The following is a 9301-nucleotide window of genomic DNA, read 5'->3' on the forward strand; positions in this document are numbered from 1 at the left end:
GATTTGTTTTATGAAGCCAAAATTAGGCTTATACCCAAACCACACAAAGACTCAACAAAGAAAGAGAACTTTAGACCAATTTCCCTTATGAATATCAATGCAAAAATACTCAATAAAATTCTCCCGTACAAAATAAAAGAACACGCTGGGTAGTGGTGGTGCACGCCTTTAATCCCAGCACTTGGGAGGCAGAGGCAGGCAGATTTCTGAGTTTGAGGCCAGCCTGGTCTACAGAGTGAGTTCCAGGACAGCCAGGGCTACACAGAGAAACCCTGTCTTGAAAAACCAAAATAAAATAAAATAAAATAAAATAAAAGAACACAAAATGATCATTCATGATGATCAGATAAGCTTCATTCCAGGGATGCAAGGATAGTTCAATATATGAAAATCCAGCAATATATTTCACTATATAAACAAACTAAAAAAAAAAAAAAAAACCTCTAGATCATCATCTCATTAGATGCAGAAAAAGCACTTGACAAAATTCAACACCTTTTCATGTTAGAAATCTTGGAAAGATCAGAAATTCAAGGCACAGACAGAATCATAGTAAAAGCAATATAGAGCAAAGCAGTAGCCAACCTTAAACCAAATGGATAGAAACTTGAAGTAATCCAACATTCAGGGACTAGACAAGGCTGCTCACTCTCTCCCTACCTATTCAATATAGTACTCAATGTTCTAGCAAGAACTATTAGCCAACAAAAGGAGGACAAAGGGATACAAATTGGGCAGAAAGAAGTCAAAATATCACTATTTGAAGATAATATGATAGTATACTTAAGTGACCCTAAAACTTCCACCAGAGAACTCCTAAACCTGATAAACAACTTCAGCAAAGTGGCTGGATATAAAATTAACTCAAACAAGTCAGTAGCCTTCCTCTACTCAAAGGATAAACAGACTGAGAAAGAAATTAGGGAAACGACACCCTTCACAATAGTAGTAATTGATATAAAATATATAGGTTTGAGTCTCTCCATGAAAGTGAAAGATCTGTATGACAAGAACTTCAAGTCACTGAAGAAAGAAATCAAAGATCTCAGAAGATGGAAAGATTTCCCATGATCACGGATTGACAGGATTAATATAGTAAAAATGGCCATCTTGCCAAAAACAAGCTACAGGTTCAATGGAATCCTCATTAAAATTCCAACTCAATTGTTCAGGGTTAGAAAAAAAATTGTTAATTTATTTAGAGTAATCAAACACCCAGGATAGCAAAAACTATTTTTTACAATAAAAGAAATTCTAGGGGAATAACTATCCCTGACCTCAAGCGATATTACAAAGCAATAGTGATAAAAACCTGTATGGTATTGGTACAGAAACAGCCAGGTAGATCAATGGAATAGAATTGAAAACCCAGAAATGAATCCACAAATTTATGGTCACTTGATCTTTGGCAAAGGAGCTAAAACCATACAGTGGAAAAAAGACAGCTTTTTCAACAAATGCTGTTGTTTCAACTGGCAGTAAGCATTCTTATCTCTTTGTAGAAAGCTCAAGTTCAAGTTCAAGTGGATCAAGAACCACCACATAAAATCAGATACTCTGAAACTAATGGAAAAGTAAGTGGGGAAGAGCCTAAAACACATATACAAATTGGGAAGGAAGAAATCAAAATACCACTATTTATAAATGATATGATAGTATACTTAAGTGACCCAACAACTTCCACCAGAGAAGTGCTAACCTGCTAAATAACTTCAGCAAAGTGGCTAGATATAAAATTAACTCAAACAAATCAGTAGCCTTCTTCTACTCAATGGATAAACAGGCTGAGAAAGAAATTAGGGAAATGACACCCTTCACAATAGTTACAAACAATATAAAATACCTTGGAGAGAATCTAACCAAACAAGTGAAAGATCTGTATGACCAGAACCTCAAGTCTCTGAAATTGAAGAAGATCTCAGAAGATAGAAAGATCTCCCATGCTCCTGGATTGGCAGGATTAACTTAGTAAAAATGGCCATCTTGCCAAAAGCAATCTATAGATTCAATGCAATCCCTATCAAAATTCCAAATCAATTCTTCATAGAGACATAAAGAGCAATTTGCAAATTCATTTGGAATAAAAAAAAAACCAGGATAGTGAGAACCATTCTCAAAAATAAAAGGAACTTCTGGGGGAATCACCATCCCTGACCTCAAACTGTACTACAGAGCAGTAGTGATAAAAACTGCATGGTATTGGTACAGAGAAAGGCAGGAAGATCAATGAAATAGAATTGAAGATTCAGAAATGAACCCACACGCCTATGGTCACTTGATCTTTAACAAAACAGCTAAAACCATCCAATGGAAAAACATCCAATGGAAAACCATTTTCAACAAATGGTGCTGGCTCAACTGGAGGTCAGCATGTAGAAGGATGCAAATCAATCCATTTTTATCTCCTTGTTCAAAGCTCAAGTGCAAGTGGATAAAGGACTGTCACATAACACCATATACACTGAAACTAATAGAAGAGAAGGTGGGGAAGACCCTCGAATACCTAGGCACAGGGGAAAAGTTCCTAAACAGAACATCAATGGCTTATGCTCTAAGATCAAGAATCGACAAATGGGACCTCATCAAATTGCAAAACTTCTGTAGGGGAAAATACACTGTCAATAAGACAAAACAGCAACCAACAGATTGGGGAAAGATCATTACCAATCCTACATCTGATAGAGGGCTAATATCCAATATATACAAAGAACTCAAGAAATTATACTCCAGATAAGCAAATAACTCTATTAAAAATGGGGTACAGAGCTAAACAAAGAATTCTCAACTGAGGAAATTTGAATGGCTAAAAAGCACCTTAAGAAATGCTCAGCATCCTTAGTCATCAGGGAAATGCAAATCAAAACAACCTTGAGATACCTCTGAGTAGAGGAAGGCTACAGATTTGTTAGTGTTAATTTTATATCCAGCCATATTGCTGAAGTTGTTCACAAGCTGTAGAAACACGCTGGTAGGATTTTGGGGGTTGCTTATGTATACTATCATAACATTTGCAAATATGGATATCTTGATTTTATCCTACCCAATTTGTTTTCCATTGATCTCCTTTTGTTGTCTTATTACTCTGGCTAGGACTTCAAGTAATATATTGAATAGGTAGGGAGATAATGGGCAGCTTTGTCTACTCCGTAATTTTAATGTGTTTGCTTTGAGTTTCTCTCCAGTTGGTTTGATATTGGCTATTAGTTTGCTGTATATTGCTTTTATTCTATTTATGAGTGAACCTTGAATTCCTGATCTCTTCAATACTTTTAACATGAATGATTGTTGTATATTTTCAAAGGATTTTTAAGTGTCTAAAGAGATGATTATGTGTTTTTTTCCTTTTAGTTTGCTTATATAGTAGATTATATTGATGGATTTTTGTATATTGAATCATCCTTGCATTTCTGCGATGAAGCCTAGTTGATCATGGTAAATGAACATTTTGATGTGTTCTTGGATTCTGGTACCTAGAATTGTATTGAGTATGTTTGCATCTATATTTTTAAAAGAAATTGTTCTCAAGTTCTCTTTCTTTGTTGGTTCTTTTTGTGGTTTAGGTAGAAGTATATTTGTGGTTTCGTAGAAATAATTGGGTAATGTTTCTTATGTTACTATTTTGTGGAATTGTGTGTAAAGTATTGGTGTTGGGTCTTCTTTAAGGGTCTGATAGAATTCTGTACTAAAATCATCCTGTCCTGACATGCAATGATTGTTTCTATTTCCTTAGGTAAATGGGAATGTTTGAATGTTTGACTGGACCCTGCTTTATCTTTGGTCTCTGGGATTTGTCTAGAAAATCATCCATTTCATATTGATTTTACAGGTTGTTGAATATGTACTTTTGTAGTAGGATCTGATTTTTGTTTAATTGCCTCAGTTTCTGTTATGTCTCCCTTCATTCCTGATTTTGTTAATGTGGACACTGACTCTGTGCCCTCTAGGAATCTTGGCTAAAATTTATCAACCTTGTTGATTTTCTCAAAGAAATAGCTCCTAGATTTTTGATTCATTGTATTCTTCTCTTGTTTCTACTAGGTTGATTGCAGCCTTGAGTTCTATTATTTTCTGCCCTCTACTCCTCTTGCATGTGTTTGCCTCTCTTTGTTCTAGAGCTTTCAGATGTGCTGATAATCTGCTAATGTATGATGTTTTCATTTTCTTTATGGCGGCCCTCAGGGTTATGAGTTTTCCTCTTAGCACTGCTTTCATTTTGTCCTGTAATTTTGCATATGCTCTGCCTTTATTTTTATTAAATTTGAAAAAGTCTTTATTTCTATTTTTATTTCTTCCCTGACCAACTTATCATTGAGTAGTTACTTGGTCAGCTTCTGTGTGTATGTCAAATTTCTGTTGCTTTTGTTATTAAATACCAACCTAAGTCTATTGTGGTCCAATAGTGTACATGACATTAATTCAGTTTTCTTGTATCTGTTGGGGTTTGTTTTGAGTCCAAGTATATGGTTGATTTTTGAGAAGGTACCATGAGGTCCTAAGAAGAAGGTATATTCTATTGTTTTAGTGTGAAATGCTCTATAGATATCTGTTAAACCCAATTGGACCATAACTTCTTTTAGTTTCACTGTGTCCCTGTTTAGTTTCTGTTTCCATGATTGTTCCATTGGTGAGAGTGGGGCATTGAAATAACCCACTATTAGAGTCTTAGGATCAATGTGTGCATTGAGCTTTAGTAATGTTTCTTTTACAAATGTAGATGACATTGCATTGGGGGCATAGGGGTTCAGAATTGAGAGTTCATCTTGGTGGATTTTTCCTTTGATGAGTTTATAATGTCCATCTGGAACTTTTTGATAACTTTTGGTTGAAAATCTATTTTATTGGGTATTAAAATGGGTACTGCAGCTTGTTTTTTGGAACCATTTGCTTGGAAATTGTTTTTCAGCCTTCTACTTTGAGGTAGTGTTTGTCTTTATTACTGAGGATATTTTTTCTGTATGCAGCAAAATGCTGGGTAACTGTTTACATATCCAATATCTTAGCCTATGCTTTTTATTGGGAAACTGAGTGAATTGATATTGAGACATATTAGAGTATAATGATTCTTGTTTCCTTTTATTTTGTTGTTATAGTTGGAATTATGTTAGTGCATTTCTCTTCTTTTGAGTTTGCTGTGAAAAGACTAATTTCTTTCAGTTACTTGGATGTAGTTTTCCTCATTGTGTTGGATTTTTCCTTCTATTTTCCCTTGTAGGGCTGGATTAGTGGAAAGATATTGTTTAAACTTAGTTTCATCTTGGAATAATTTAGCTCTACACATAAGTTAATTGAGTATTTTGCTGGATATATTAGCCTTTGCTGGCATTTTTGTTCTCTTAGGGTCCGTATGACATCAGCTCAAAGTCTTCTGTCTTTTACAGTCCCTGTTGAAAAGACTGGTGTAATTCTGATAGGTCTGCCTTTATATGTCACTTGACATTTTTCCCTTATCCCTTTCAATATTCTTTTGTTGTTTTGTGTACTTAGTGTTTTATTTGTTATGTGATGGGAGGAATTTCTTTTTCTTTCCCATCTGTTCAATGATCTGTAGGCTTTTTATATGTTCAAGGGAATCTCATTATTTAGGTTAGGGAAGTTTTCATCTATAATCTTCTTGAAGATATTTGCTGGCCTGTTGGGTAGGGAATCTTATTCTCTTTTATATTTAATATTCTTAGGTTTGGTCTTGTTTTTGTGTCCCAGATTTTTTGACTGTTTTGAGTTGAGAGCTGTTTGCATTTGTATTTTCCTTTACTGTTGTGTTGATATCTTCTGTGGTATTTTCTACATGAGATTCTTTCTTCTTTCTCTTGTATTCTGTTGGTGATGCTTCTATATGAGACTCTCCTCTATTTCACAGGTTTCAATCTCCATGATTGTCTCCCTTTTTTGTTTTCTTTAATGTTTCTATTTCCATTTTTAAATCCAGGATAGTTTTGTTCAATTTCTTTACCTGTTTAATTTTGTTCTCCTATATTGCTTTAAGGAATGTATTTGTTTCCTATTTAATGGCTTCTACTTTTTTACCTGTGTTTTTCTGTATTTCTATATAGGAGTTATTTATGTCATTCTTTTTTTCCTTTTATATTAGATATTTTATTTACATTTCAGATGCCATTCCCTTTCCCCATTTCCCCTCCGTAGAAAACCCCTATCCAATGCCCCCTTTTCCTTTTTGATTTTATACAATTTTTTAAAATGTTAATCAAATGCTTTATAAGTTTGGTAATGCTCAATCAGAAGTGTAACCCAATACCCAACCTAGATATATCAACTTTCTTTGACTGGTAGAGACTCGTGAACATCTGCCTTTGTGCCCCCCCTTCTCTCTCTTTCTCTCTCATCAACTAGCTTCTCCTCTCCTTCTTCTTCTCCTCTCCTTATTACTTCTCTTCCTCTCAGTACTCCTTCCACCTTAGTTCCTCCTATGTATCACCCTTCCTGTTAAAATAAAACTTTTCTCTCAAAATACAATTAAAGCATAATTATGCCTATTTGTATCAGTGAAGTACAAGATAGTCCTAATATTGAGTCCATCATTTTGTTGACTAACCAGAACCTCTGTCATCTCTCCTAACTAAAACACTTAGTTCTGAACCTGACTTTTTTCTTGGCTTTAGAATAAATGTCAGCTGAAAACCATCCACTCAGATCTTTTCTCTCAAAATAAATAGCCAGGATTGGCTATGAGACTACAAGTTTTCAACCCCATCAGAAATCCAGAATGACTGAGTTAACTGAAATTATGGGAAACACAAAGCATAGCTTCTAAAACTTAGCCAATTTATAGAGACCACTGAACACCTGGATATTCCCTATACTACACAACATTGGAGCATCAAATCTTCAGCCTTCTGGCCCAGGATCATCTGACAGACCTTAGTGATGCAGAATTATCGAGGGCTGACTACTCTGTCTAGGCAGATATAATCAGTCGACTATTCTGCAAGTGTGTCCTTTTATGGACAGTAATTTGTCTGTAGATAGAAAGAGGTAATTCTTGCCTAGTGGCTGTCTCCCTACAACTGGAATAACTCCAAAGATGCTCAATTTCTTCTTAGAATCCACAACAGGAAGCTGTCAGGAGCAGACAGGTCCCTAAACAAAATGAACATTAATATAGAAATGTTTGCAATGTCAATTCTATGAACTTCTGAGATTTTGAAAATGAACTATCCATGTAAGGTAACCTGGACTGTTGTCTGTTAATTCCTCTCAACTACTTCTAAATAAAATATAGAAAACATCCTAACAATAAACTCAAAGCCATGAATTTGCTATAGTCCCTTAACTCACAGGCTAATCATCTCAAATCAGTTAAAAAAGTTAAAGAAGGACTGGGTCTAAGCCTTGTATTCCTAAATGTGTTATACAGGCACAATGTATAACACATGAGAGTATCAATATTCATCTCACTTTTATATCAATAAGAAGCTCGTACCAATGAAAACCTTAAATATGAAATCAAAGTAAATTTAGTACCATTTAAGAAATTATAACTTCATCTTGATACTAATTATACAGATTTCTACCAACAGGTTATGGCTATGCAATAAATCCTAGCTAATCCTCCCTGTTCCACCAAAACCACTACTTTTCCCTAGAAAGACAGACCGATATTTACCACCTTAGTCCCCAAGCCCAGGGAATAGGGGCACTGAATCTTCATTAACTTCTTCAAGCTGATTATGGGCATTGAGATATTAGAAGAGAGGTGGGGGGAAGAGCAAATTGATAAGCCTTTGATGCTGTGTCTTCACTGCATCCAGATGGAATTCCAGGACATCTGAGATATGAGCAGGTCTGTTCAGTTTGCTTGATGAGTAGATACACCAAGGCTGTGTATTCTGCAATATACAATTCTCAAAACAAGTATTAGTATCAAGATAATTTTTTAGAGGGCTGACATTTTATTAAAAATTTTGGTTCTAACAACATTTCTTTCTTAAATTCCTCTATCATCTTCATGAAAAGAGATTTTAGATCTTAATTTTTGCTTTACAGATATGTGGTGGTATCATGGCTTGCTGTGGTGCCATGATGCTGAGGTTTTGATGTTGCCAAGTATTATTGGTTTCTCTTGCTTATGTTCCTTTGCTTTCTTCTTTTCATCTGGTTATCACTGGTGTTAACTGGATTCACTTTCTCTGACTGTAGCCTGTTCCTTCTGTGAGCCTGTGATCCTATGATTCTGTGATCCCAGATGTGTCAGAACTCCTGGGGAAATGAGCTACAACTGAGATATGATATGGTTGGGTGAGCATCAAGAGCAGAGACTCTGCTCCAGACAAATGTGGAATACAGAAGGTGCACAGGTCTCTTGTTGGGTGGGGTATCTATGTCTTGGTGTTTTTGAGATCCAAGTTATGCCAGGTATTATGATGGGGATCGAATTACTACCTGTGATCCTGGATGTTTCAGAACACATGGTGAGTTGAGCTGCAACTGGGATGTGTGTGGGTTCGTTGGGATCCAAAGCAGCTGCTCTGCTTTAGGCACAAGTACAAACTGGATGACACTATTTGTTTCTAATATACTAATTGTAAGAATTCTTCACAGCAACTGCTGGAACACAAATTAGCATAATCAATGTAGAAAATAAAATATGAACTAGAAGAAATGAGTTTGAACAAGGTATTGATTGGTGAGAACTGAGGGTCAGGTTTGAAGATCATTCTTTAGAAATTAAATATTCAGATTAACTTATCATTGATAGTCAGTGGGAATATGAGTACTAGGCCTTATGTAGCATTTGCAATGAGCACACAAATTCAGCATTCTTTCTGAATCTTATTGAATATTTAAAATGCAATAGGATGTAGAGGAGCTTGTTGACCAGAAATTAAATAAATAAAATATTTAAAATTGAAAAAGTTCATAACAACCTTCATACCGTATATTGAAAGAAAATTATATTCTAACCATACAGGAGTATATTATTAATGTATTTAAAATTATGATAAATAAAGAGTTCAATAAAAATAAATATATATGCAAGTAAATTGTGATTCTGTTATGATCTGTATAGTTTTGGCTAGAGTAGAATTCAGGACATTTCTATATTTGTGATGATTCTAATTCTCAAGACAATATAACTACAGATTATATTTAGATATTTTGTGCCTGTCTATGTTGTAGCATTGTTCGTACTGCATTTTCAGTGGATACCAAATGGTCTAAACATAAGACTGCTTTTCCCTCTCTGGGGATTTGTGACACAATGGCCAGTGTGTATCCATGACCTCAGATTTCACAATTGCTACTTGAACCATTAATGCATGGTAGACCAACTAACAAAATCCAT

This window comes from Arvicanthis niloticus, chromosome 30, assembly GCF_011762505.2.
Source record: "Arvicanthis niloticus isolate mArvNil1 chromosome 30, mArvNil1.pat.X, whole genome shotgun sequence".
In the NCBI taxonomy this organism is placed as follows: Eukaryota; Metazoa; Chordata; class Mammalia; order Rodentia; family Muridae; genus Arvicanthis; species Arvicanthis niloticus.